The 27,780-nt window shown below is 46.2% G+C and overlaps 13 non-coding genes across 13 annotated transcripts; all 13 read left to right on the top strand.

Annotated features, from left to right (window-relative positions):
* Positions 1–244: 244 nt before the first annotated feature.
* On the top strand, positions 245–435 carry LOC130299014 (U2 spliceosomal RNA). The gene has a single exon (XR_008850215.1). It is a non-coding gene; the product is annotated as a U2 spliceosomal RNA (small nuclear RNA).
* A 2,096-nt stretch (positions 436–2,531) lies between these two features.
* LOC130299013 (U2 spliceosomal RNA) lies at positions 2,532–2,722 on the top strand. Its single transcript, XR_008850214.1, has one exon. It is a non-coding gene; the product is annotated as a U2 spliceosomal RNA (small nuclear RNA).
* Positions 2,723–4,810: 2,088 nt separating this feature from the next.
* Positions 4,811–5,001, top strand: LOC130299012 (U2 spliceosomal RNA). The gene has a single exon (XR_008850213.1). It is a non-coding gene; the product is annotated as a U2 spliceosomal RNA (small nuclear RNA).
* A 2,084-nt stretch (positions 5,002–7,085) lies between these two features.
* On the top strand, positions 7,086–7,276 carry LOC130299011 (U2 spliceosomal RNA). Its single transcript, XR_008850212.1, has one exon. It is a non-coding gene; the product is annotated as a U2 spliceosomal RNA (small nuclear RNA).
* A 2,084-nt stretch (positions 7,277–9,360) lies between these two features.
* Positions 9,361–9,551, top strand: LOC130299010 (U2 spliceosomal RNA). Its single transcript, XR_008850211.1, has one exon. It is a non-coding gene; the product is annotated as a U2 spliceosomal RNA (small nuclear RNA).
* A 2,087-nt stretch (positions 9,552–11,638) lies between these two features.
* Positions 11,639–11,829, top strand: LOC130299008 (U2 spliceosomal RNA). The gene has a single exon (XR_008850210.1). It is a non-coding gene; the product is annotated as a U2 spliceosomal RNA (small nuclear RNA).
* Positions 11,830–13,915: 2,086 nt separating this feature from the next.
* On the top strand, positions 13,916–14,106 carry LOC130299007 (U2 spliceosomal RNA). Its single transcript, XR_008850209.1, has one exon. It is a non-coding gene; the product is annotated as a U2 spliceosomal RNA (small nuclear RNA).
* Positions 14,107–16,189: 2,083 nt separating this feature from the next.
* LOC130299006 (U2 spliceosomal RNA) lies at positions 16,190–16,380 on the top strand. The gene has a single exon (XR_008850208.1). It is a non-coding gene; the product is annotated as a U2 spliceosomal RNA (small nuclear RNA).
* Positions 16,381–18,469: 2,089 nt separating this feature from the next.
* LOC130299005 (U2 spliceosomal RNA) lies at positions 18,470–18,660 on the top strand. Its single transcript, XR_008850207.1, has one exon. It is a non-coding gene; the product is annotated as a U2 spliceosomal RNA (small nuclear RNA).
* A 2,084-nt stretch (positions 18,661–20,744) lies between these two features.
* Positions 20,745–20,935, top strand: LOC130299004 (U2 spliceosomal RNA). The gene has a single exon (XR_008850206.1). It is a non-coding gene; the product is annotated as a U2 spliceosomal RNA (small nuclear RNA).
* A 2,086-nt stretch (positions 20,936–23,021) lies between these two features.
* LOC130299048 (U2 spliceosomal RNA) lies at positions 23,022–23,212 on the top strand. The gene has a single exon (XR_008850249.1). It is a non-coding gene; the product is annotated as a U2 spliceosomal RNA (small nuclear RNA).
* Positions 23,213–25,295: 2,083 nt separating this feature from the next.
* LOC130299037 (U2 spliceosomal RNA) lies at positions 25,296–25,486 on the top strand. Its single transcript, XR_008850238.1, has one exon. It is a non-coding gene; the product is annotated as a U2 spliceosomal RNA (small nuclear RNA).
* A 2,076-nt stretch (positions 25,487–27,562) lies between these two features.
* On the top strand, positions 27,563–27,753 carry LOC130299000 (U2 spliceosomal RNA). Its single transcript, XR_008850204.1, has one exon. It is a non-coding gene; the product is annotated as a U2 spliceosomal RNA (small nuclear RNA).
* Positions 27,754–27,780: the final 27 nt, after the last annotated feature.

Raw genomic sequence — 27,780 nt, 5'->3', positions numbered from 1 at the left:
GTAAGAAGGGTTCCTGGCAAATCCGGGTTATGGATTGCATTTAAAAAGGCCCCGTGGGAGTGCAATGGGCCCCTGTCTTGCTGCTTAGCAATAATGGTATGGGTTTAGGTTCTGCTGTGTGTACTGGTGGTTGACTGCCCCCCAGCCCAGAGTGTGCATGGAAAATTGTCTGGCAGCCTCCCTGACAGCAAGCAGTGATAGTGCCCATGAAGGGGACCTTGTTGGGCCCGCCCCTTTCACGGTTATCGCTTCTCGGCCTTTTGGCTAAGATCAAGTGTAGTATCTGTTCTTATCAGTTTAATATCTGATACGTCCCCTATCTGGGGACCATATATTAAATGGATTTTTGAGAACGGGGGCCGATTTCGAAGCTTGCTTCCGTCGCCCTATGCATTGACCCGATATGGCAGTATCTTCGGGTACAGTGCACCACCCCCTTACAGGGTTAAAAAGAAAGATTCCTACTTTCATTGCTACCTGCTTGCTGGCTAGCCAGCTAGCCAGCCCTGTGGGCCTTGCTGCTGCTGCTGCTGCAGCCAAAAAACAAAAGGTGGTGCTGCTGCTGCTTCTGCTTCTGCTTGTGTCTGGCCGCTGTTGGAGCGTCCAGGCACAGGACTTCTGCTGCTGCTGACTAAATGGCCTCCTTAATTGGATCATTTGAGTAGCCAGCACACCTGTGCAGGTAGGGCATGACATGATAGGCAGCTGCCTTGATAGCGGGTGGGTGCTGAATGTTCCTAATTGACAAAATAAGATTAATGCTTATGAAGAAATATAAAATCTCATCCCTTCCCCAATATCGCGCCACACCCCTACCCCTTAATTCCCTGGTTGAACTTGATGGACATATGTCTTTTTTCGACCGTACTAACTATGTAACTATGTAACATAACATGGGGGGGGGGGGTCTCCTGGCTGTTCACACAGGTGTGTCATTGCTGTACATTGACCATGCATTGCTTCTGTGGTATTGCAAAGGCAAAGACAAATGCTTCCAGCCATCCATTGCACTAATGGATTGGTCATCAGCTGGCTGTCTATGTCCCGCATCAATATAGACCAAAGTACAGAGGGTTAGGCTATGCTATTGTGCACCTACCTGATGCATCAGAAGGTGCGAGGCCCTTGCTAAATTCTGTGCACAGACTTTGAGATCTATGCTTTAGACTGTATCTAAACCTGCTCCAACATGGACTGACATTCTGGCCTACTTTCAGCCGATGCGACTTGTCTGTCGCTGAACAGTCGCTTTTTATGTATTCAGCACCTATGTATAATGTTGTAAAAATGCTCTAGAAGCTAAAGTCGCAGAAATGTCACACATATTTGGCCTGCAACTTTCTGTGCGACAAATTCAGACAGGAAAAATCAGTATAAATCCTTAGAAAATTATCCCCCAGTGTCTCCATCTGCTGGCGGTATTGAATAAGCATTGCTGCACTGATGGGGTATGCATTAGACGAAAAAAAAGAAGAAAAAGAAGAATAATACGCCCAGAAAAGAGGCGAAAAGGAGAAAAACGTAAAAAAACGTGAAAAAAAAGTAAGAGGAAGAGAAGGGAAAAAAAGGTGGAAATGGGTTTAAAAGTGATTTCGGCGGAGAAATATATATATATATATATATATATATATATATATATATATATATATATATACATACGCGCACACACACACATATATATAAACGTATTCTCCGTTGAAATATTGCAGCCGCTGCTGTGTCCAGGCCCAGGAGCCTTAGCACTGTGCTGTGATGTCACTCAATACCACTGACATCACTAGGTGTAAACAACATCTCTCCTTTGCTGTGTATGTGACTATGGAGCTGTTTGGTGATGTCGTCTATTATGGCCTTCATAGAAGCAACAGGAGATTGTTGCATCCATCTAGAACCCTCAGAACTACAGTGCTATGATGTCACTCACTTCCACAGGCCTTGCAGAGTGTAAACAACAACAACCCAGCTTTGTTGTGTATGTAACCATAGGGATTTGTGATGTCACCTAGAACCTTCACAGCAGCGACAGCTTTATGAGGAGCATCAGCACTGCTCTGCCTGAGCAGAACCATCACCGCCATAGGTTGTCAAATAACCCGGGTTTAACCCACACAGGTAAGTCCAATGGGGTGCAGGCATGTCCTCTATGCTTACAGCTTCCCGTGGGTGTTGGTTTGATACCGTTTGGGGACCGCCAAGGAGGCATCTGCAGGCAACAAAGGTAGGTGTGTGCTTGTGTGTGTGTTTCCTATGCAGATCCTAAGCCCAGTGTCACATGCAAGTAGGAGGAGTAAGAAGGGTTCCTGGCAAATCCGGGTTATGGATTGCATTTAAAAAGGCCCCGTGGGAGTGCAATGGGCCCCTGTCTTGCTGCTTAGCAATAATGGTATGGGTTTAGGTTCTGCTGTGTGTACTGGTGGTTGACTGCCCCCCAGCCCAGAGTGTGCATGGAAAATTGTCTGGCAGCCTCCCTGACAGCAAGCAGTGATAGTGCCCATGAAGGGGACCTTGTTGGGCCCGCCCCTTTCACGGTTATCGCTTCTCGGCCTTTTGGCTAAGATCAAGTGTAGTATCTGTTCTTATCAGTTTAATATCTGATACGTCCCCTATCTGGGGACCATATATTAAATGGATTTTTGAGAACGGGGGCCGATTTCGAAGCTTGCTTCCGTCGCCCTATGCATTGACCCGATATGGCAGTATCTTCGGGTACAGTGCACCACCCCCTTACAGGGTTAAAAAGAAAGATTCCTACTTTCATTGCTACCTGCTTGCTGGCTAGCCAGCTAGCCAGCCCTGTGGGCCTTGCTGCTGCTGCTGCTGCAGCCAAAAAACAAAAGGTGGTGCTGCTGCTGCTTCTGCTTCTGCTTGTGTCTGGCCGCTGTTGGAGCGTCCAGGCACAGGACTTCTGCTGCTGCTGACTAAATGGCCTCCTTAATTGGATCATTTGAGTAGCCAGCACACCTGTGCAGGTAGGGCATGACATGATAGGCAGCTGCCTTGATAGCGGGTGGGTGCTGAATGTTCCTAATTGACAAAATAAGATTAATGCTTATGAAGAAATATAAAATCTCATCCCTTCCCCAATATCGCGCCACACCCCTACCCCTTAATTCCCTGGTTGAACTTGATGGACATATGTCTTTTTTCGACCGTACTAACTATGTAACTATGTAACATAACATGGGGGGGGGGGGTCTCCTGGCTGTTCACACAGGTGTGTCATTGCTGTACATTGACCATGCATTGCTTCTGTGGTATTGCAAAGGCAAAGACAAATGCTTCCAGCCATCCATTGCACTAATGGATTGGTCATCAGCTGGCTGTCTATGTCCCGCATCAATATAGACCAAAGTACAGAGGGTTAGGCTATGCTATTGTGCACCTACCTGATGCATCAGAAGGTGCGAGGCCCTTGCTAAATTCTGTGCACAGACTTTGAGATCTATGCTTTAGACTGTATCTAAACCTGCTCCAACATGGACTGACATTCTGGCCTACTTTCAGCCGATGCGACTTGTCTGTCGCTGAACAGTCGCTTTTTATGTATTCAGCACCTATGTATAATGTTGTAAAAATGCTCTAGAAGCTAAAGTCGCAGAAATGTCACACATATTTGGCCTGCAACTTTCTGTGCGACAAATTCAGACAGGAAAAATCAGTATAAATCCTTAGAAAATTATCCCCCAGTGTCTCCATCTGCTGGCGGTATTGAATAAGCATTGCTGCACTGATGGGGTATGCATTAGACGAAAAAAAAGAAGAAAAAGAAGAATAATACGCCCAGAAAAGAGGCGAAAAGGAGAAAAACGTAAAAAAACGTGAAAAAAAAGTAAGAGGAAGAGAAGGGAAAAAAAGGTGGAAATGGGTTTAAAAGTGATTTCGGCGGAGAAATATATATATATATATATATATATATATATATATATATATATATATACGCGCACACACACACATATATATAAACGTATTCTCCGTTGAGATATTGCAGCCGCTGCTGTGTCCAGGCCCAGGAGCCTTAGCACTGTGCTGTGATGTCACTCAATACCACTGACATCACTAGGTGTAAACAACATCTCTCCTTTGCTGTGTATGTGACTATGGAGCTGTTTGGTGATGTCGTCTATTATGGCCTTCATAGAAGCAACAGGAGATTGTTGCATCCATCTAGAACCCTCAGAACTACAGTGCTATGATGTCACTCACTTCCACAGGCCTTGCAGAGTGTAGACAACAACAACCCAGCTTTGTTGTGTATGTAACCATAGGGATTTGTGATGTCACCTAGAACCTTCACAGCAGCGACAGCTTTATGAGGAGCATCAGCACTGCTCTGCCTGAGCAGAACCATCACCGCCATAGGTTGTCAAATAACCCGGGTTTAACCTACACAGGTAAGTCCAATGGGGTGCAGGCATGTCCTCTATGCTTACAGCTTCCCGTGGGTGTTGGTTTGATACCGTTTGGGGACAGCCAAGGAGGCATCTGCAGGCAACAAAGGTAGGTGTGTGCTTGTGTGTGTGTTTCCTATGCAGATCCTAAGCCCAGTGTCACATGCAAGTAGGAGGAGTAAGAAGGGTTCCTGGCAAATCCGGGTTATGGATTGCATTTAAAAAGGCCCCGTGGGAGTGCAATGGGCCCCTGTCTTGCTGCTTAGCAATAATGGTATGGGTTTAGGTTCTGCTGTGTGTACTGGTGGTTGACTGCCCCCCAGCCCAGAGTGTGCATGGAAAATTGTCTGGCAGCCTCCCTGACAGCAAGCAGTGATAGTGCCCATGAAGGGGACCTTGTTGGGCCCGCCCCTTTCACGGTTATCGCTTCTCGGCCTTTTGGCTAAGATCAAGTGTAGTATCTGTTCTTATCAGTTTAATATCTGATACGTCCCCTATCTGGGGACCATATATTAAATGGATTTTTGAGAACGGGGGCCGATTTCGAAGCTTGCTTCCGTCGCCCTATGCATTGACCCGATATGGCAGTATCTTCGGGTACAGTGCACCACCCCCTTACAGGGTTAAAAAGAAAGATTCCTACTTTCATTGCTACCTGCTTGCTGGCTAGCCAGCTAGCCAGCCCTGTGGGCCTTGCTGCTGCTGCTGCTGCAGCCAAAAAACAAAAGGTGGTGCTGCTGCTGCTTCTGCTTCTGCTTGTGTCTGGCCGCTGTTGGAGCGTCCAGGCACAGGACTTCTGCTGCTGCTGACTAAATGGCCTCCTTAATTGGATCATTTGAGTAGCCAGCACACCTGTGCAGGTAGGGCATGACATGATAGGCAGCTGCCTTGATAGCAGGTGGGTGCTGAATGTTCCTAATTGACAAAATAAGATTAATGCTTATGAAGAAATATAAAATCTCATCCCTTCCCCAATATCGCGCCACACCCCTACCCCTTAATTCCCTGGTTGAACTTGATGGACATATGTCTTTTTTCGACCGTACTAACTATGTAACTATGTAACATAACATGGGGGGGGGGGGTCTCCTGGCTGTTCACACAGGTGTGTCATTGCTGTACATTGACCATGCATTGCTTCTGTGGTATTGCAAAGGCAAAGACAAATGCTTCCAGCCATCCATTGCACTAATGGATTGGTCATCAGCTGGCTGTCTATGTCCCGCATCAATATAGACCAAAGTACAGAGGGTTAGGCTATGCTATTGTGCACCTACCTGATGCATCAGAAGGTGCGAGGCCCTTGCTAAATTCTGTGCACAGACTTTGAGATCTATGCTTTAGACTGTATCTAAACCTGCTCCAACATGGACTGACATTCTGGCCTACTTTCAGCCGATGCGACTTGTCTGTCGCTGAACAGTCGCTTTTTATGTATTCAGCACCTATGTATAATGTTGTAAAAATGCTCTAGAAGCTAAAGTCGCAGAAATGTCACACATATTTGGCCTGCAACTTTCTGTGCGACAAATTCAGACAGGAAAAATCAGTATAAATCCTTAGAAAATTATCCCCCAGTGTCTCCATCTGCTGGCGGTACTGAATAAGCATTGCTGCACTGATGGGGTATGCATTAGACGAAAAAAAAGAAGAAAAAGAAGAATAATACGCCCAGAAAAGAGGCGAAAAGGAGAAAAACGTAAAAAAACGTGAAAAAAAAGTAAGAGGAAGAGAAGGGAAAAAAAGGTGGAAATGGGTTTAAAAGTTATTTCGGCGGAGAAATATATATATATATATATATATATATATATATATATATATATACGCGCACACACACACATATATATAAACGTATTCTCCGTTGAGATATTGCAGCCGCTGCTGTGTCCAGGCCCAGGAGCCTTAGCACTGTGCTGTGATGTCACTCAATACCACTGACATCACTAGGTGTAAACAACATCTCTCCTTTGCTGTGTATGTGACTATGGAGCTGTTTGGTGATGTCGTCTATTATGGCCTTCATAGAAGCAACAGGAGATTGTTGCATCCATCTAGAACCCTCAGAACTACAGTGCTATGATGTCACTCACTTCCACAGGCCTTGCAGAGTGTAAACAACAACAACCCAGCTTTGTTGTGTATGTAACCATAGGGATTTGTGATGTCACCTAGAACCTTCACAGCAGCGACAGCTTTATGAGGAGCATCAGCACTGCTCTGCCTGAGCAGAACCATCACCGCCATAGGTTGTCAAATAACCCGGGTTTAACCCACACAGGTAAGTCCAATGGGGTGCAGGCATGTCCTCTATGCTTACAGCTTCCCGTGGGTGTTGGTTTGATACCGTTTGGGGACAGCCAAGGAGGCATCTGCAGGCAACAAAGGTAGGTGTGTGCTTGTGTGTGTGTTTCCTATGCAGATCCTAAGCCCAGTGTCACATGCAAGTAGGAGGAGTAAGAAGGGTTCCTGGCAAATCCGGGTTATGGATTGCATTTAAAAAGGCCCCGTGGGAGTGCAATGGGCCCCTGTCTTGCTGCTTAGCAATAATGGTATGGGTTTAGGTTCTGCTGTGTGTACTGGTGGTTGACTGCCCCCCAGCCCAGAGTGTGCATGGAAAATTGTCTGGCAGCCTCCCTGACAGCAAGCAGTGATAGTGCCCATGAAGGGGACCTTGTTGGGCCCGCCCCTTTCACGGTTATCGCTTCTCGGCCTTTTGGCTAAGATCAAGTGTAGTATCTGTTCTTATCAGTTTAATATCTGATACGTCCCCTATCTGGGGACCATATATTAAATGGATTTTTGAGAACGGGGGCCGATTTCGAAGCTTGCTTCCGTCGCCCTATGCATTGACCCGATATGGCAGTATCTTCGGGTACAGTGCACCACCCCCTTACAGGGTTAAAAAGAAAGATTCCTACTTTCATTGCTACCTGCTTGCTGGCTAGCCAGCTAGCCAGCCCTGTGGGCCTTGCTGCTGCTGCTGCTGCAGCCAAAAAACAAAAGGTGGTGCTGCTGCTGCTTCTGCTTCTGCTTGTGTCTGGCCGCTGTTGGAGCGTCCAGGCACAGGACTTCTGCTGCTGCTGACTAAATGGCCTCCTTAATTGGATCATTTGAGTAGCCAGCACACCTGTGCAGGTAGGGCATGACATGATAGGCAGCTGCCTTGATAGCGGGTGGGTGCTGAATGTTCCTAATTGACAAAATAAGATTAATGCTTATGAAGAAATATAAAATCTCATCCCTTCCCCAATATCGCGCCACACCCCTACCCCTTAATTCCCTGGTTGAACTTGATGGACATATGTCTTTTTTCGACCGTACTAACTATGTAACTATGTAACATAACATGGGGGGGGGGGGGGGGTCTCCTGGCTGTTCACACAGGTGTGTCATTGCTGTACATTGACCATGCATTGCTTCTGTGGTATTGCAAAGGCAAAGACAAATGCTTCCAGCCATCCATTGCACTAATGGATTGGTCATCAGCTGGCTGTCTATGTCCCGCATCAATATAGACCAAAGTACAGAGGGTTAGGCTATGCTATTGTGCACCTACCTGATGCATCAGAAGGTGCGAGGCCCTTGCTAAATTCTGTGCACAGACTTTGAGATCTATGCTTTAGACTGTATCTAAACCTGCTCCAACATGGACTGACATTCTGGCCTACTTTCAGCCGATGCGACTTGTCTGTCGCTGAACAGTCGCTTTTTATGTATTCAGCACCTATGTATAATGTTGTAAAAATGCTCTAGAAGCTAAAGTCGCAGAAATGTCACACATATTTGGCCTGCAACTTTCTGTGCGACAAATTCAGACAGGAAAAATCAGTATAAATCCTTAGAAAATTATCCCCCAGTGTCTCCATCTGCTGGCGGTATTGAATAAGCATTGCTGCACTGATGGGGTATGCATTAGACGAAAAAAAAGAAGAAAAAGAAGAATAATACGCCCAGAAAAGAGGCGAAAAGGAGAAAAACGTAAAAAAACGTGAAAAAAAAGTAAGAGGAAGAGAAGGGAAAAAAAGGTGGAAATGGGTTTAAAAGTGATTTCGGCGGAGAAATATATATATATATATATATATATATATATATATATATACGCGCACACACACACATATATATAAACGTATTCTCCGTTGAGATATTGCAGCCGCTGCTGTGTCCAGGCCCAGGAGCCTTAGCACTGTGCTGTGATGTCACTCAATACCACTGACATCACTAGGTGTAAACAACATCTCTCCTTTGCTGTGTATGTGACTATGGAGCTGTTTGGTGATGTCGTCTATTATGGCCTTCATAGAAGCAACAGGAGATTGTTGCATCCATCTAGAACCCTCAGAACTACAGTGCTATGATGTCACTCACTTCCACAGGCCTTGCAGAGTGTAAACAACAACAACCCAGCTTTGTTGTGTATGTAACCATAGGGATTTGTGATGTCACCTAGAACCTTCACAGCAGCGACAGCTTTATGAGGAGCATCAGCACTGCTCTGCCTGAGCAGAACCATCACCGCCATAGGTTGTCAAATAACCCGGGTTTAACCCACACAGGTAAGTCCAATGGGGTGCAGGCATGTCCTCTATGCTTACAGCTTCCCGTGGGTGTTGGTTTGATACCGTTTGGGGACAGCCAAGGAGGCATCTGCAGGCAACAAAGGTAGGTGTGTGCTTGTGTGTGTGTTTCCTATGCAGATCCTAAGCCCAGTGTCACATGCAAGTAGGAGGAGTAAGAAGGGTTCCTGGCAAATCCGGGTTATGGATTGCATTTAAAAAGGCCCCGTGGGAGTGCAATGGGCCCCTGTCTTGCTGCTTAGCAATAATGGTATGGGTTTAGGTTCTGCTGTGTGTACTGGTGGTTGACTGCCCCCCAGCCCAGAGTGTGCATGGAAAATTGTCTGGCAGCCTCCCTGACAGCAAGCAGTGATAGTGCCCATGAAGGGGACCTTGTTGGGCCCGCCCCTTTCACGGTTATCGCTTCTCGGCCTTTTGGCTAAGATCAAGTGTAGTATCTGTTCTTATCAGTTTAATATCTGATACGTCCCCTATCTGGGGACCATATATTAAATGGATTTTTGAGAACGGGGGCCGATTTCGAAGCTTGCTTCCGTCGCCCTATGCATTGACCCGATATGGCAGTATCTTCGGGTACAGTGCACCACCCCCTTACAGGGTTAAAAAGAAAGATTCCTACTTTCATTGCTACCTGCTTGCTGGCTAGCCAGCTAGCCAGCCCTGTGGGCCTTGCTGCTGCTGCTGCTGCAGCCAAAAAACAAAAGGTGGTGCTGCTGCTGCTTCTGCTTCTGCTTGTGTCTGGCCGCTGTTGGAGCGTCCAGGCACAGGACTTCTGCTGCTGCTGACTAAATGGCCTCCTTAATTGGATCATTTGAGTAGCCAGCACACCTGTGCAGGTAGGGCATGACATGATAGGCAGCTGCCTTGATAGCGGGTGGGTGCTGAATGTTCCTAATTGACAAAATAAGATTAATGCTTATGAAGAAATATAAAATCTCATCCCTTCCCCAATATCGCGCCACACCCCTACCCCTTAATTCCCTGGTTGAACTTGATGGACATATGTCTTTTTTCGACCGTACTAACTATGTAACTATGTAACATAACATGGGGGGGGGGGGGTCTCCTGGCTGTTCACACAGGTGTGTCATTGCTGTACATTGACCATGCATTGCTTCTGTGGTATTGCAAAGGCAAAGACAAATGCTTCCAGCCATCCATTGCACTAATGGATTGGTCATCAGCTGGCTGTCTATGTCCCGCATCAATATAGACCAAAGTACAGAGGGTTAGGCTATGCTATTGTGCACCTACCTGATGCATCAGAAGGTGCGAGGCCCTTGCTAAATTCTGTGCACAGACTTTGAGATCTATGCTTTAGACTGTATCTAAACCTGCTCCAACATGGACTGACATTCTGGCCTACTTTCAGCCGATGCGACTTGTCTGTCGCTGAACAGTCGCTTTTTATGTATTCAGCACCTATGTATAATGTTGTAAAAATGCTCTAGAAGCTAAAGTCGCAGAAATGTCACACATATTTGGCCTGCAACTTTCTGTGCGACAAATTCAGACAGGAAAAATCAGTATAAATCCTTAGAAAATTATCCCCCAGTGTCTCCATCTGCTGGCGGTATTGAATAAGCATTGCTGCACTGATGGGGTATGCATTAGACGAAAAAAAAGAAGAAAAAGAAGAATAATACGCCCAGAAAAGAGGCGAAAAGGAGAAAAACGTAAAAAAACGTGAAAAAAAAGTAAGAGGAAGAGAAGGGAAAAAAAGGTGGAAATGGGTTTAAAAGTGATTTCGGCGGAGAAATATATATATATATATATATATATATATATATATATATATATATACGCGCACACACACACATATATATAAACGTATTCTCCGTTGAGATATTGCAGCCGCTGCTGTGTCCAGGCCCAGGAGCCTTAGCACTGTGCTGTGATGTCACTCAATACCACTGACATCACTAGGTGTAAACAACATCTCTCCTTTGCTGTGTATGTGACTATGGAGCTGTTTGGTGATGTCGTCTATTATGGCCTTCATAGAAGCAACAGGAGATTGTTGCATCCATCTAGAACCCTCAGAACTACAGTGCTATGATGTCACTCACTTCCACAGGCCTTGCAGAGTGTAAACAACAACAACCCAGCTTTGTTGTGTATGTAACCATAGGGATTTGTGATGTCACCTAGAACCTTCACAGCAGCGACAGCTTTATGAGGAGCATCAGCACTGCTCTGCCTGAGCAGAACCATCACCGCCATAGGTTGTCAAATAACCCGGGTTTAACCCACACAGGTAAGTCCAATGGGGTGCAGGCATGTCCTCTATGCTTACAGCTTCCCGTGGGTGTTGGTTTGATACCGTTTGGGGACAGCCAAGGAGGCATCTGCAGGCAACAAAGGTAGGTGTGTGCTTGTGTGTGTGTTTCCTATGCAGATCCTAAGCCCAGTGTCACATGCAAGTAGGAGGAGTAAGAAGGGTTCCTGGCAAATCCGGGTTATGGATTGCATTTAAAAAGGCCCCGTGGGAGTGCAATGGGCCCCTGTCTTGCTGCTTAGCAATAATGGTATGGGTTTAGGTTCTGCTGTGTGTACTGGTGGTTGACTGCCCCCCAGCCCAGAGTGTGCATGGAAAATTGTCTGGCAGCCTCCCTGACAGCAAGCAGTGATAGTGCCCATGAAGGGGACCTTGTTGGGCCCGCCCCTTTCACGGTTATCGCTTCTCGGCCTTTTGGCTAAGATCAAGTGTAGTATCTGTTCTTATCAGTTTAATATCTGATACGTCCCCTATCTGGGGACCATATATTAAATGGATTTTTGAGAACGGGGGCCGATTTCGAAGCTTGCTTCCGTCGCCCTATGCATTGACCCGATATGGCAGTATCTTCGGGTACAGTGCACCACCCCCTTACAGGGTTAAAAAGAAAGATTCCTACTTTCATTGCTACCTGCTTGCTGGCTAGCCAGCTAGCCAGCCCTGTGGGCCTTGCTGCTGCTGCTGCTGCAGCCAAAAAACAAAAGGTGGTGCTGCTGCTGCTTCTGCTTCTGCTTGTGTCTGGCCGCTGTTGGAGCGTCCAGGCACAGGACTTCTGCTGCTGCTGACTAAATGGCCTCCTTAATTGGATCATTTGAGTAGCCAGCACACCTGTGCAGGTAGGGCATGACATGATAGGCAGCTGCCTTGATAGCGGGTGGGTGCTGAATGTTCCTAATTGACAAAATAAGATTAATGCTTATGAAGAAATATAAAATCTCATCCCTTCCCCAATATCGCGCCACACCCCTACCCCTTAATTCCCTGGTTGAACTTGATGGACATATGTCTTTTTTCGACCGTACTAACTATGTAACTATGTAACATAACATGGGGGGGGGGGGGGTCTCCTGGCTGTTCACACATGTGTGTCATTGCTGTACATTGACCATGCATTGCTTCTGTGGTATTGCAAAGGCAAAGACAAATGCTTCCAGCCATCCATTGCACTAATGGATTGGTCATCAGCTGGCTGTCTATGTCCCGCATCAATATAGACCAAAGTACAGAGGGTTAGGCTATGCTATTGTGCACCTACCTGATGCATCAGAAGGTGCGAGGCCCTTGCTAAATTCTGTGCACAGACTTTGAGATCTATGCTTTAGACTGTATCTAAACCTGCTCCAACATGGACTGACATTCTGGCCTACTTTCAGCCGATGCGACTTGTCTGTCGCTGAACAGTCGCTTTTTATGTATTCAGCACCTATGTATAATGTTGTAAAAATGCTCTAGAAGCTAAAGTCGCAGAAATGTCACACATATTTGGCCTGCAACTTTCTGTGCGACAAATTCAGACAGGAAAAATCAGTATAAATCCTTAGAAAATTATCCCCCAGTGTCTCCATCTGCTGGCGGTATTGAATAAGCATTGCTGCACTGATGGGGTATGCATTAGACGAAAAAAAAGAAGAAAAAGAAGAATAATACGCCCAGAAAAGAGGCGAAAAGGAGAAAAACGTAAAAAAACGTGAAAAAAAAGTAAGAGGAAGAGAAGGGAAAAAAAGGTGGAAATGGGTTTAAAAGTGATTTCGGCGGAGAAATATATATATATATATATATATATATATATATATATATATATACGCGCACACACACACATATATATAAACGTATTCTCCGTTGAGATATTGCAGCCGCTGCTGTGTCCAGGCCCAGGAGCCTTAGCACTGTGCTGTGATGTCACTCAATACCACTGACATCACTAGGTGTAAACAACATCTCTCCTTTGCTGTGTATGTGACTATGGAGCTGTTTGGTGATGTCGTCTATTACGGCCTTCATAGAAGCAACAGGAGATTGTTGCATCCATCTAGAACCCTCAGAACTACAGTGCTATGATGTCACTCACTTCCACAGGCCTTGCAGAGTGTAAACAACAACAACCCAGCTTTGTTGTGTATGTAACCATAGGGATTTGTGATGTCACCTAGAACCTTCACAGCAGCGACAGCTTTATGAGGAGCATCAGCACTGCTCTGCCTGAGCAGAACCATCACCGCCATAGGTTGTCAAATAACCCGGGTTTAACCCACACAGGTAAGTCCAATGGGGTGCAGGCATGTCCTCTATGCTTACAGCTTCCCGTGGGTGTTGGTTTGATACCGTTTGGGGACAGCCAAGGAGGCATCTGCAGGCAACAAAGGTAGGTGTGTGCTTGTGTGTGTGTTTCCTATGCAGATCCTAAGCCCAGTGTCACATGCAAGTAGGAGGAGTAAGAAGGGTTCCTGGCAAATCCGGGTTATGGATTGCATTTAAAAAGGCCCCGTGGGAGTGCAATGGGCCCCTGTCTTGCTGCTTAGCAATAATGGTATGGGTTTAGGTTCTGCTGTGTGTACTGGTGGTTGACTGCCCCCCAGCCCAGAGTGTGCATGGAAAATTGTCTGGCAGCCTCCCTGACAGCAAGCAGTGATAGTGCCCATGAAGGGGACCTTGTTGGGCCCGCCCCTTTCACGGTTATCGCTTCTCGGCCTTTTGGCTAAGATCAAGTGTAGTATCTGTTCTTATCAGTTTAATATCTGATACGTCCCCTATCTGGGGACCATATATTAAATGGATTTTTGAGAACGGGGGCCGATTTCGAAGCTTGCTTCCGTCGCCCTATGCATTGACCCGATATGGCAGTATCTTCGGGTACAGTGCACCACCCCCTTACAGGGTTAAAAAGAAAGATTCCTACTTTCATTGCTACCTGCTTGCTGGCTAGCCAGCTAGCCAGCCCTGTGGGCCTTGCTGCTGCTGCTGCTGCAGCCAAAAAACAAAAGGTGGTGCTGCTGCTGCTTCTGCTTCTGCTTGTGTCTGGCCGCTGTTGGAGCGTCCAGGCACAGGACTTCTGCTGCTGCTGACTAAATGGCCTCCTTAATTGGATCATTTGAGTAGCCAGCACACCTGTGCAGGTAGGGCATGACATGATAGGCAGCTGCCTTGATAGCGGGTGGGTGCTGAATGTTCCTAATTGACAAAATAAGATTAATGCTTATGAAGAAATATAAAATCTCATCCCTTCCCCAATATCGCGCCACACCCCTACCCCTTAATTCCCTGGTTGAACTTGATGGACATATGTCTTTTTTCGACCGTACTAACTATGTAACTATGTAACATAACATGGGGGGGGGGGGGTCTCCTGGCTGTTCACACAGGTGTGTCATTGCTGTACATTGACCATGCATTGCTTCTGTGGTATTGCAAAGGCAAAGACAAATGCTTCCAGCCATCCATTGCACTAATGGATTGGTCATCAGCTGGCTGTCTATGTCCCGCATCAATATAGACCAAAGTACAGAGGGTTAGGCTATGCTATTGTGCACCTACCTGATGCATCAGAAGGTGCGAGGCCCTTGCTAAATTCTGTGCACAGACTTTGAGATCTATGCTTTAGACTGTATCTAAACCTGCTCCAACATGGACTGACATTCTGGCCTACTTTCAGCCGATGCGACTTGTCTGTCGCTGAACAGTCGCTTTTTATGTATTCAGCACCTATGTATAATGTTGTAAAAATGCTCTAGAAGCTAAAGTCGCAGAAATGTCACACATATTTGGCCTGCAACTTTCTGTGCGACAAATTCAGACAGGAAAAATCAGTATAAATCCTTAGAAAATTATCCCCCAGTGTCTCCATCTGCTGGCGGTATTGAATAAGCATTGCTGCACTGATGGGGTATGCATTAGACGAAAAAAAAGAAGAAAAAGAAGAATAATACGCCCAGAAAAGAGGCGAAAAGGAGAAAAACGTAAAAAAACGTGAAAAAAAAGTAAGAGGAAGAGAAGGGAAAAAAAGGTGGAAATGGGTTTAAAAGTGATTTCGGCGGAGAAATATATATATATATATATATATATATATATATATATATATACGCGCACACACACACATATATATAAACGTATTCTCCGTTGAGATATTGCAGCCGCTGCTGTGTCCAGGCCCAGGAGCCTTAGCACTGTGCTGTGATGTCACTCAATACCACTGACATCACTAGGTGTAAACAACATCTCTCCTTTGCTGTGTATGTGACTATGGAGCTGTTTGGTGATGTCGTCTATTATGGCCTTCATAGAAGCAACAGGAGATTGTTGCATCCATCTAGAACCCTCAGAACTACAGTGCTATGATGTCACTCACTTCCACAGGCCTTGCAGAGTGTAAACAACAACAACCCAGCTTTGTTGTGTATGTAACCATAGGGATTTGTGATGTCACCTAGAACCTTCACAGCAGCGACAGCTTTATGAGGAGCATCAGCACTGCTCTGCCTGAGCAGAACCATCACCGCCATAGGTTGTCAAATAACCCGGGTTTAACCCACACAGGTAAGTCCAATGGGGTGCAGGCATGTCCTCTATGCTTACAGCTTCCCGTGGGTGTTGGTTTGATACCGTTTGGGGACAGCCAAGGAGGCATCTGCAGGCAACAAAGGTAGGTGTGTGCTTGTGTGTGTGTTTCCTATGCAGATCCTAAGCCCAGTGTCACATGCAAGTAGGAGGAGTAAGAAGGGTTCCTGGCAATTCCGGGTTATGGATTGCATTTAAAAAGGCCCCGTGGGAGTGCAATGGGCCCCTGTCTTGCTGCTTAGCAGTAATGGTATGGGTTTAGGTTCTGCTGTGTGTACTGGTGGTTGACTGCCCCCCAGCCCAGAGTGTGCATGGAAAATTGTCTGGCAGCCTCCCTGACAGCAAGCAGTGATAGTGCCCATGAAGGGGACCTTGTTGGGCCCGCCCCTTTCACGGTTATCGCTTCTCGGCCTTTTGGCTAAGATCAAGTGTAGTATCTGTTCTTATCAGTTTAATATCTGATACGTCCCCTATCTGGGGACCATATATTAAATGGATTTTTGAGAACGGGGGCCGATTTCGAAGCTTGCTTCCGTCGCCCTATGCATTGACCCGATATGGCAGTATCTTCGGGTACAGTGCACCACCCCCTTACAGGGTTAAAAAGAAAGATTCCTACTTTCATTGCTACCTGCTTGCTGGCTAGCCAGCTAGCCAGCCCTGTGGGCCTTGCTGCTGCTGCTGCTGCAGCCAAAAAACAAAAGGTGGTGCTGCTGCTGCTTCTGCTTCTGCTTGTGTCTGGCCGCTGTTGGAGCGTCCAGGCACAGGACTTCTGCTGCTGCTGACTAAATGGCCTCCTTAATTGGATCATTTGAGTAGCCAGCACACCTGTGCAGGTAGGGCATGACATGATAGGCAGCTGCCTTGATAGCGGGTGGGTGCTGAATGTTCCTAATTGACAAAATAAGATTAATGCTTATGAAGAAATATAAAATCTCATCCCTTCCCCAATATCGCGCCACACCCCTACCCCTTAATTCCCTGGTTGAACTTGATGGACATATGTCTTTTTTCGACCGTACTAACTATGTAACTATGTAACATAACATGGGGGGGGGGGGGTCTCCTGGCTGTTCACACAGGTGTGTCATTGCTGTACATTGACCATGCATTGCTTCTGTGGTATTGCAAAGGCAAAGACAAATGCTTCCAGCCATCCATTGCACTAATGGATTGGTCATCAGCTGGCTGTCTATGTCCCGCATCAATATAGACCAAAGTACAGAGGGTTAGGCTATGCTATTGTGCACCTACCTGATGCATCAGAAGGTGCGAGGCCCTTGCTAAATTCTGTGCACAGACTTTGAGATCTATGCTTTAGACTGTATCTAAACCTGCTCCAACATGGACTGACATTCTGGCCTACTTTCAGCCGATGCGACTTGTCTGTCGCTGAACAGTCGCTTTTTATGTATTCAGCACCTATGTATAATGTTGTAAAAATGCTCTAGAAGCTAAAGTCGCAGAAATGTCACACATATTTGGCCTGCAACTTTCTGTGCGACAAATTCAGACAGGAAAAATCAGTATAAATCCTTAGAAAATTATCCCCCAGTGTCTCCATCTGCTGGCGGTATTGAATAAGCATTGCTGCACTGATGGGGTATGCATTAGACGAAAAAAAAGAAGAAAAAGAAGAATAATACGCCCAGAAAAGAGGCGAAAAGGAGAAAAACGTAAAAAAACGTGAAAAAAAAGTAAGAGGAAGAGAAGGGAAAAAAAGGTGGAAATGGGTTTAAAAGTGATTTCGGCGGAGAAATATATATATATATATATATATATATATATATATATATATATAGATACGCGCACACACACACATATATATAAACGTATTCTCCGTTGAGATATTGCAGCCGCTGCTGTGTCCAGGCCCAGGAGCCTTAGCACTGTGCTGTGATGTCACTCAATACCACTGACATCACTAGGTGTAAACAACATCTCTCCTTTGCTGTGTATGTGACTATGGAGCTGTTTGGTGATGTCGTCTATTATGGCCTTCATAGAAGCAACAGGAGATTGTTGCATCCATCTAGAACCCTCAGAACTACAGTGCTATGATGTCACTCACTTCCACAGGCCTTGCAGAGTGTAAACAACAACAACCCAGCTTTGTTGTGTATGTAACCATAGGGATTTGTGATGTCACCTAGAACCTTCACAGCAGCGACAGCTTTATGAGGAGCATCAGCACTGCTCTGCCTGAGCAGAACCATCACCGCCATAGGTTGTCAAATAACCCGGGTTTAACCCACACAGGTAAGTCCAATGGGGTGCAGGCATGTCCTCTATGCTTACAGCTTCCCGTGGGTGTTGGTTTGATACCGTTTGGGGACAGCCAAGGAGGCATCTGCAGGCAACAAAGGTAGGTGTGTGCTTGTGTGTGTGTTTCCTATGCAGATCCTAAGCCCAGTATCACATGCAAGTAGGAGGAGTAAGAAGGGTTCCTGGCAAATCCGGGTTATGGATTGCATTTAAAAAGGCCCCGTGGGAGTGCAATGGGCCCCTGTCTTGCTGCTTAGCAATAATGGTATGGGTTTAGGTTCTGCTGTGTGTACTGGTGGTTGACTGCCCCCCAGCCCAGAGTGTGCATGGAAAATTGTCTGGCAGCCTCCCTGACAGCAAGCAGTGATAGTGCCCATGAAGGGGACCTTGTTGGGCCCGCCCCTTTCACGGTTATCGCTTCTCGGCCTTTTGGCTAAGATCAAGTGTAGTATCTGTTCTTATCAGTTTAATATCTGATACGTCCCCTATCTGGGGACCATATATTAAATGGATTTTTGAGAACGGGGGCCGATTTCGAAGCTTGCTTCCGTCGCCCTATGCATTGACCCGATATGGCAGTATCTTCGGGTACAGTGCACCACCCCCTTACAGGGTTAAAAAGAAAGATTCCTACTTTCATTGCTACCTGCTTGCTGGCTAGCCAGCTAGCCAGCCCTGTGGGCCTTGCTGCTGCTGCTGCTGCAGCCAAAAAACAAAAGGTGGTGCTGCTGCTGCTTCTGCTTCTGCTTGTGTCTGGCCGCTGTTGGAGCGTCCAGGCACAGGACTTCTGCTGCTGCTGACTAAATGGCCTCCTTAATTGGATCATTTGAGTAGCCAGCACACCTGTGCAGGTAGGGCATGACATGATAGGCAGCTGCCTTGATAGCGGGTGGGTGCTGAATGTTCCTAATTGACAAAATAAGATTAATGCTTATGAAGAAATATAAAATCTCATCCCTTCCCCAATATCGCGCCACACCCCTACCCCTTAATTCCCTGGTTGAACTTGATGGACATATGTCTTTTTTCGACCGTACTAACTATGTAACTATGTAACATAACATGGGGGGGGGGGGTCTCCTGGCTGTTCACACAGGTGTGTCATTGCTGTACATTGACCATGCATTGCTTCTGTGGTATTGCAAAGGCAAAGACAAATGCTTCCAGCCATCCATTGCACTAATGGATTGGTCATCAGCTGGCTGTCTATGTCCCGCATCAATATAGACCAAAGTACAGAGGGTTAGGCTATGCTATTGTGCACCTACCTGATGCATCAGAAGGTGCGAGGCCCTTGCTAAATTCTGTGCACAGACTTTGAGATCTATGCTTTAGACTGTATCTAAACCTGCTCCAACATGGACTGACATTCTGGCCTACTTTCAGCCGATGCGACTTGTCTGTCGCTGAACAGTCGCTTTTTATGTATTCAGCACCTATGTATAATGTTGTAAAAATGCTCTAGAAGCTAAAGTCGCAGAAATGTCACACATATTTGGCCTGCAACTTTCTGTGCGACAAATTCAGACAGGAAAAATCAGTATAAATCCTTAGAAAATTATCCCCCAGTGTCTCCATCTGCTGGCGGTATTGAATAAGCATTGCTGCACTGATGGGGTATGCATTAGACGAAAAAAAAGAAGAAAAAGAAGAATAATACGCCCAGAAAAGAGGCGAAAAGGAGAAAAACGTAAAAAAACGTGAAAAAAAAGTAAGAGGAAGAGAAGGGAAAAAAAGGTGGAAATGGGTTTAAAAGTGATTTCGGCGGAGAAATATATATATATATATATATATATATATATATATATATATATACGCGCACACACACACATATATATAAACGTATTCTCCGTTGAGATATTGCAGCCGCTGCTGTGTCCAGGCCCAGGAGCCTTAGCACTGTGCTGTGATGTCACTCAATACCACTGACATCACTAGGTGTAAACAACATCTCTCCTTTGCTGTGTATGTGACTATGGAGCTGTTTGGTGATGTCGTCTATTATGGCCTTCATAGAAGCAACAGGAGATTGTTGCATCCATCTAGAACCCTCAGAACTACAGTGCTATGATGTCACTCACTTCCACAGGCCTTGCAGAGTGTAAACAACAACAACCCAGCTTTGTTGTGTATGTAACCATAGGGATTTGTGATGTCACCTAGAACCTTCACAGCAGCGACAGCTTTATGAGGAGCATCAGCACTGCTCTGCCTGAGCAGAACCATCACCGCCATAGGTTGTCAAATAACCCGGGTTTAACCCACACAGGTAAGTCCAATGGGGTGCAGGCATGTCCTCTATGCTTACAGCTTCCCGTGGGTGTTGGTTTGATACCGTTTGGGGACAGCCAAGGAGGCATCTGCAGGCAACAAAGGTAGGTGTGTGCTTGTGTGTGTGTTTCCTATGCAGATCCTAAGCCCAGTGTCACATGCAAGTAGGAGGAGTAAGAAGGGTTCCTGGCAAATCCGGGTTATGGATTGCATTTAAAAAGGCCCCGTGGGAGTGCAATGGGCCCCTGTCTTGCTGCTTAGCAATAATGGTATGGGTTTAGGTTCTGCTGTGTGTACTGGTGGTTGACTGCCCCCCAGCCCAGAGTGTGCATGGAAAATTGTCTGGCAGCCTCCCTGACAGCAAGCAGTGATAGTGCCCATGAAGGGGACCTTGTTGGGCCCGCCCCTTTCACGGTTATCGCTTCTCGGCCTTTTGGCTAAGATCAAGTGTAGTATCTGTTCTTATCAGTTTAATATCTGATACGTCCCCTATCTGGGGACCATATATTAAATGGATTTTTGAGAACGGGGGCCGATTTCGAAGCTTGCTTCCGTCGCCCTATGCATTGACCCGATATGGCAGTATCTTCGGGTACAGTGCACCACCCCCTTACAGGGTTAAAAAGAAAGATTCCTACTTTCATTGCTACCTGCTTGCTGGCTAGCCAGCTAGCCAGCCCTGTGGGCCTTGCTGCTGCTGCTGCTGCAGCCAAAAAACAAAAGGTGGTGCTGCTGCTGCTTCTGCTTCTGCTTGTGTCTGGCCGCTGTTGGAGCGTCCAGGCACAGGACTTCTGCTGCTGCTGACTAAATGGCCTCCTTAATTGGATCATTTGAGTAGCCAGCACACCTGTGCAGGTAGGGCATGACATGATAGGCAGCTGCCTTGATAGCGGGTGGGTGCTGAATGTTCCTAATTGACAAAATAAGATTAATGCTTATGAAGAAATATAAAATCTCATCCCTTCCCCAATATCGCGCCACACCCCTACCCCTTAATTCCCTGGTTGAACTTGATGGACATATGTCTTTTTTCGACCGTACTAACTATGTAACTATGTAACATAACATGGGGGGGGGGGGTCTCCTGGCTGTTCACACAGGTGTGTCATTGCTGTACATTGACCATGCATTGCTTCTGTGGTATTGCAAAGGCAAAGACAAATGCTTCCAGCCATCCATTGCACTAATGGATTGGTCATCAGCTGGCTGTCTATGTCCCGCATCAATATAGACCAAAGTACAGAGGGTTAGGCTATGCTATTGTGCACCTACCTGATGCATCAGAAGGTGCGAGGCCCTTGCTAAATTCTGTGCACAGACTTTGAGATCTATGCTTTAGACTGTATCTAAACCTGCTCCAACATGGACTGACATTCTGGCCTACTTTCAGCCGATGCGACTTGTCTGTCGCTGAACAGTCGCTTTTTATGTATTCAGCACCTATGTATAATGTTGTAAAAATGCTCTAGAAGCTAAAGTCGCAGAAATGTCACACATATTTGGCCTGCAACTTTCTGTGCGACAAATTCAGACAGGAAAAATCAGTATAAATCCTTAGAAAATTATCCCCCAGTGTCTCCATCTGCTGGCGGTATTGAATAAGCATTGCTGCACTGATGGGGTATGCATTAGACGAAAAAAAAGAAGAAAAAGAAGAATAATACGCCCAGAAAAGAGGCGAAAAGGAGAAAAACGTAAAAAAACGTGAAAAAAAAGTAAGAGGAAGAGAAGGGAAAAAAAGGTGGAAATGGGTTTAAAAGTGATTTCGGCGGAGAAATATATATATATATATATATATATATATATATATATATATATATACGCGCACACACACACATATATATAAACGTATTCTCCGTTGAGATATTGCAGCCGCTGCTGTGTCCAGGCCCAGGAGCCTTAGCACTGTGCTGTGATGTCACTCAATACCACTGACATCACTAGGTGTAAACAACATCTCTCCTTTGCTGTGTATGTGACTATGGAGCTGTTTGGTGATGTCGTCTATTATGGCCTTCATAGAAGCAACAGGAGATTGTTGCATCCATCTAGAACCCTCAGAACTACAGTGCTATGATGTCACTCACTTCCACAGGCCTTGCAGAGTGTAAACAACAACAACCCAGCTTTGTTGTGTATGTAACCATAGGGATTTGTGATGTCACCTAGAACCTTCACAGCAGCGACAGCTTTATGAGGAGCATCAGCACTGCTCTGCCTGAGCAGAACCATCACCGCCATAGGTTGTCAAATAACCCGGGTTTAACCCACACAGGTAAGTCCAATGGGGTGCAGGCATGTCCTCTATGCTTACAGCTTCCCGTGGGTGTTGGTTTGATACCGTTTGGGGACAGCCAAGGAGGCATCTGCAGGCAACAAAGGTAGGTGTGTGCTTGTGTGTGTGTTTCCTATGCAGATCCTAAGCCCAGTGTCACATGCAAGTAGGAGGAGTAAGAAGGGTTCCTGGCAAATCCGGGTTATGGATTGCATTTAAAAAGGCCCCGTGGGAGTGCAATGGGCCCCTGTCTTGCTGCTTAGCAATAATGGTATGGGTTTAGGTTCTGCTGTGTGTACTGGTGGTTGACTGCCCCCCAGCCCAGAGTGTGCATGGAAAATTGTCTGGCAGCCTCCCTGACAGCAAGCAGTGATAGTGCCCATGAAGGGGACCTTGTTGGGCCCGCCCCTTTCACGGTTATCGCTTCTCGGCCTTTTGGCTAAGATCAAGTGTAGTATCTGTTCTTATCAGTTTAATATCTGATACGTCCCCTATCTGGGGACCATATATTAAATGGATTTTTGAGAACGGGGGCCGATTTCGAAGCTTGCTTCCGTCGCCCTATGCATTGACCCGATATGGCAGTATCTTCGGGTACAGTGCACCACCCCCTTACAGGGTTAAAAAGAAAGATTCCTACTTTCATTGCTACCTGCTTGCTGGCTAGCCAGCTAGCCAGCCCTGTGGGCCTTGCTGCTGCTGCTGCAGCCAAAAAACAAAAGGTGGTGCTGCTGCTGCTTCTGCTTCTGCTTGTGTCTGGCCGCTGTTGGAGCGTCCAGGCACAGGACTTCTGCTGCTGCTGACTAAATGGCCTCCTTAATTGGATCATTTGAGTAGCCAGCACACCTGTGCAGGTAGGGCATGACATGATAGGCAGCTGCCTTGATAGCGGGTGGGTGCTGAATGTTCCTAATTGACAAAATAAGATTAATGCTTATGAAGAAATATAAAATCTCATCCCTTCCCCAATATCGCGCCACACCCCTACCCCTTAATTCCCTGGTTGAACTTGATGGACATATGTCTTTTTTCGACCGTACTAACTATGTAACTATGTAACATAACATGGGGGGGGGGGGTCTCCTGGCTGTTCACACAGGTGTGTCATTGCTGTACATTGACCATGCATTGCTTCTGTGGTATTGCAAAGGCAAAGACAAATGCTTCCAGCCATCCATTGCACTAATGGATTGGTCATCAGCTGGCTGTCTATGTCCCGCATCAATATAGACCAAAGTACAGAGGGTTAGGCTATGCTATTGTGCACCTACCTGATGCATCAGAAGGTGCGAGGCCCTTGCTAAATTCTGTGCACAGACTTTGAGATCTATGCTTTAGACTGTATCTAAACCTGCTCCAACATGGACTGACATTCTGGCCTACTTTCAGCCGATGCGACTTGTCTGTCGCTGAACAGTCGCTTTTTATGTATTCAGCACCTATGTATAATGTTGTAAAAATGCTCTAGAAGCTAAAGTCGCAGAAATGTCACACATATTTGGCCTGCAACTTTCTGTGCGACAAATTCAGACAGGAAAAATCAGTATAAATCCTTAGAAAATTATCCCCCAGTGTCTCCATCTGCTGGCGGTATTGAATAAGCATTGCTGCACTGATGGGGTATGCATTAGACGAAAAAAAAGAAGAAAAAGAAGAATAATACGCCCAGAAAAGAGGCGAAAAGGAGAAAAACGTAAAAAAACGTGAAAAAAAAGTAAGAGGAAGAGAAGGGAAAAAAAGGTGGAAATGGGTTTAAAAGTGATTTCGGCGGAGAAATATATATATATATATATATATATATATATATATATATATATATACGCGCACACACACACATATATATAAACGTATTCTCCGTTGAGATATTGCAGCCGCTGCTGTGTCCAGGCCCAGGAGCCTTAGCACTGTGCTGTGATGTCACTCAATACCACTGACATCACTAGGTGTAAACAACATCTCTCCTTTGCTGTGTATGTGACTATGGAGCTGTTTGGTGATGTCGTCTATTATGGCCTTCATAGAAGCAACAGGAGATTGTTGCATCCATCTAGAACCCTCAGAACTACAGTGCTATGATGTCACTCACTTCCACAGGCCTTGCAGAGTGTAAACAACAACAACCCAGCTTTGTTGTGTATGTAACCATAGGGATTTGTGATGTCACCTAGAACCTTCACAGCAGCGACAGCTTTATGAGGAGCATCAGCACTGCTCTGCCTGAGCAGAACCATCACCGCCATAGGTTGTCAAATAACCCGGGTTTAACCCACACAGGTAAGTCCAATGGGGTGCAGGCATGTCCTCTATGCTTACAGCTTCCCGTGGGTGTTGGTTTGATACCGTTTGGGGACAGCCAAGGAGGCATCTGCAGGCAACAAAGGTAGGTGTGTGCTTGTGTGTGTGTTTCCTATGCAGATCCTAAGCCCAGTGTCACATGCAAGTAGGAGGAGTAAGAAGGGTTCCTGGCAAATCCGGGTTATGGATTGCATTTAAAAAGGCCCCGTGGGAGTGCAATGGGCCCCTGTCTTGCTGCTTAGCAATAATGGTATGGGTTTAGGTTCTGCTGTGTGTACTGGTGGTTGACTGCCCCCCAGCCCAGAGTGTGCATGGAAAATTGTCTGGCAGCCTCCCTGACAGCAAGCAGTGATAGTGCCCATGAAGGGGACCTTGTTGGGCCCGCCCCTTTCACGGTTATCGCTTCTCGGCCTTTTGGCTAAGATCAAGTGTAGTATCTGTTCTTATCAGTTTAATATCTGATACGTCCCCTATCTGGGGACCATATATTAAATGGATTTTTGAGAACGGGGGCCGATTTCGAAGCTTGCTTCCGTCGCCCTATGCATTGACCCGATATGGCAGTATCTTCGGGTACAGTGCACCACCCCCTTACAGGGTTAAAAAGAAAGATTCCTACTTTCATTGCTACCTGCTTGCTGGCTAGCCAGCTAGCCAGCCCTGTGGGCCTTGCTGCTGCTGCTGCTGCAGCCAAAAAACAAAAGGTGGTGCTGCTGCTGCTTCTGCTTGTGTCTGGCCGCTGTTGGAGCGTCCAGGCACAGGACTTCTGCTGCTGCTGACTAAATGGCCTCCTTAATTGGATCATTTGAGTAGCCAGCACACCTGTGCAGGTAGGGCATGACATGATAGGCAGCTGCCTTGATAGCGGGTGGGTGCTGAATGTTCCTAATTGACAAAATAAGATTAATGCTTATGAAGAAATATAAAATCTCATCCCTTCCCCAATATCGCGCCACACCCCTACCCCTTAATTCCCTGGTTGAACTTGATGGACATATGTCTTTTTTCGACCGTACTAACTATGTAACTATGTAACATAACATGGGGGGGGGGGGTCTCCTGGCTGTTCACACAGGTGTGTCATTGCTGTACATTGACCATGCATTGCTTCTGTGGTATTGCAAAGGCAAAGACAAATGCTTCCAGCCATCCATTGCACTAATGGATTGGTCATCAGCTGGCTGTCTATGTCCCGCATCAATATAGACCGACCAAAGTACAGAGGGTTAGGCTATGCTATTGTGCACCTACCTGATGCATCAGAAGGTGCGAGGCCCTTGCTAAATTCTGTGCACAGACTTTGAGATCTATGCTTTAGACTGTATCTAAACCTGCTCCAACATGGACTGACATTCTGGCCTACTTTCAGCCGATGCGACTTGTCTGTCGCTGAACAGTCGCTTTTTATGTATTCAGCACCTATGTATAATGTTGTAAAAATGCTCTAGAAGCTAAAGTCGCAGAAATGTCACACATATTTGGCCTGCAACTTTCTGTGCGACAAATTCAGACAGGAAAAATCAGTATAAATCCTTAGAAAATTATCCCCCAGTGTCTCCATCTGCTGGCGGTATTGAATAAGCATTGCTGCACTGATGGGGTATGCATTAGACGAAAAAAAAGAAGAAAAAGAAGAATAATACGCCCAGAAAAGAGGCGAAAAGGAGAAAAACGTAAAAAAACGTGAAAAAAAAGTAAGAGGAAGAGAAGGGAAAAAAAGGTGGAAATGGGTTTAAAAGTGATTTCGGCGGAGAAATATATATATATATATATATATATATATATATATATACGCGCACACACACACATATATATAAACGTATTCTCCGTTGAGATATTGCAGCCGCTGCTGTGTCCAGGCCCAGGAGCCTTAGCACTGTGCTGTGATGTCACTCAATACCACTGACATCACTAGGTGTAAACAACATCTCTCCTTTGCTGTGTATGTGACTATGGAGCTGTTTGGTGATGTCGTCTATTATGGCCTTCATAGAAGCAACAGGAGATTGTTGCATCCATCTAGAACCCTCAGAACTACAGTGCTATGATGTCACTCACTTCCACAGGCCTTGCAGAGTGTAAACAACAACAACCCAGCTTTGTTGTGTATGTAACCATAGGGATTTGTGATGTCACCTAGAACCTTCACAGCAGCGACAGCTTTATGAGGAGCATCAGCACTGCTCTGCCTGAGCAGAACCATCACCGCCATAGGTTGTCAAATAACCCGGGTTTAACCCACACAGGTAAGTCCAATGGGGTGCAGGCATGTCCTCTATGCTTACAGCTTCCCGTGGGTGTTGGTTTGATACCGTTTGGGGACAGCCAAGGAGGCATCTGCAGGCAACAAAGGTAGGTGTGTGCTTGTGTGTGTGTTTCCTATGCAGATCCTAAGCCCAGTGTCACATGCAAGTAGGAGGAGTAAGAAGGGTTCCTGGCAAATCCGGGTTATGGATTGCATTTAAAAAGGCCCCGTGGGAGTGCAATGGGCCCCTGTCTTGCTGCTTAGCAATAATGGTATGGGTTTAGGTTCTGCTGTGTGTACTGGTGGTTGACTGCCCCCCAGCCCAGAGTGTGCATGGAAAATTGTCTGGCAGCCTCCCTGACAGCAAGCAGTGATAGTGCCCATGAAGGGGACCTTGTTGGGCCCGCCCCTTTCACGGTTATCGCTTCTCGGCCTTTTGGCTAAGATCAAGTGTAGTATCTGTTCTTATCAGTTTAATATCTGATACGTCCCCTATCTGGGGACCATATATTAAATGGATTTTTGAGAACGGGGGCCAATTTCGAAGCTTGCTTCCGTCGCCCTATGCATTGACCCGATATGGCAGTATCTTCGGGTACAGTGCACCACCCCCTTACAGGGTTAAAAAGAAAGATTCC

This window comes from Hyla sarda, unplaced genomic scaffold, assembly GCF_029499605.1.
Source record: "Hyla sarda isolate aHylSar1 unplaced genomic scaffold, aHylSar1.hap1 scaffold_1031, whole genome shotgun sequence".
Classification (NCBI taxonomy): Eukaryota; Metazoa; Chordata; class Amphibia; order Anura; family Hylidae; genus Hyla; species Hyla sarda.
Note: the sequence above shows the minus strand (reverse complement) of the source record. Positions and strands in the feature narration are given on the sequence as shown.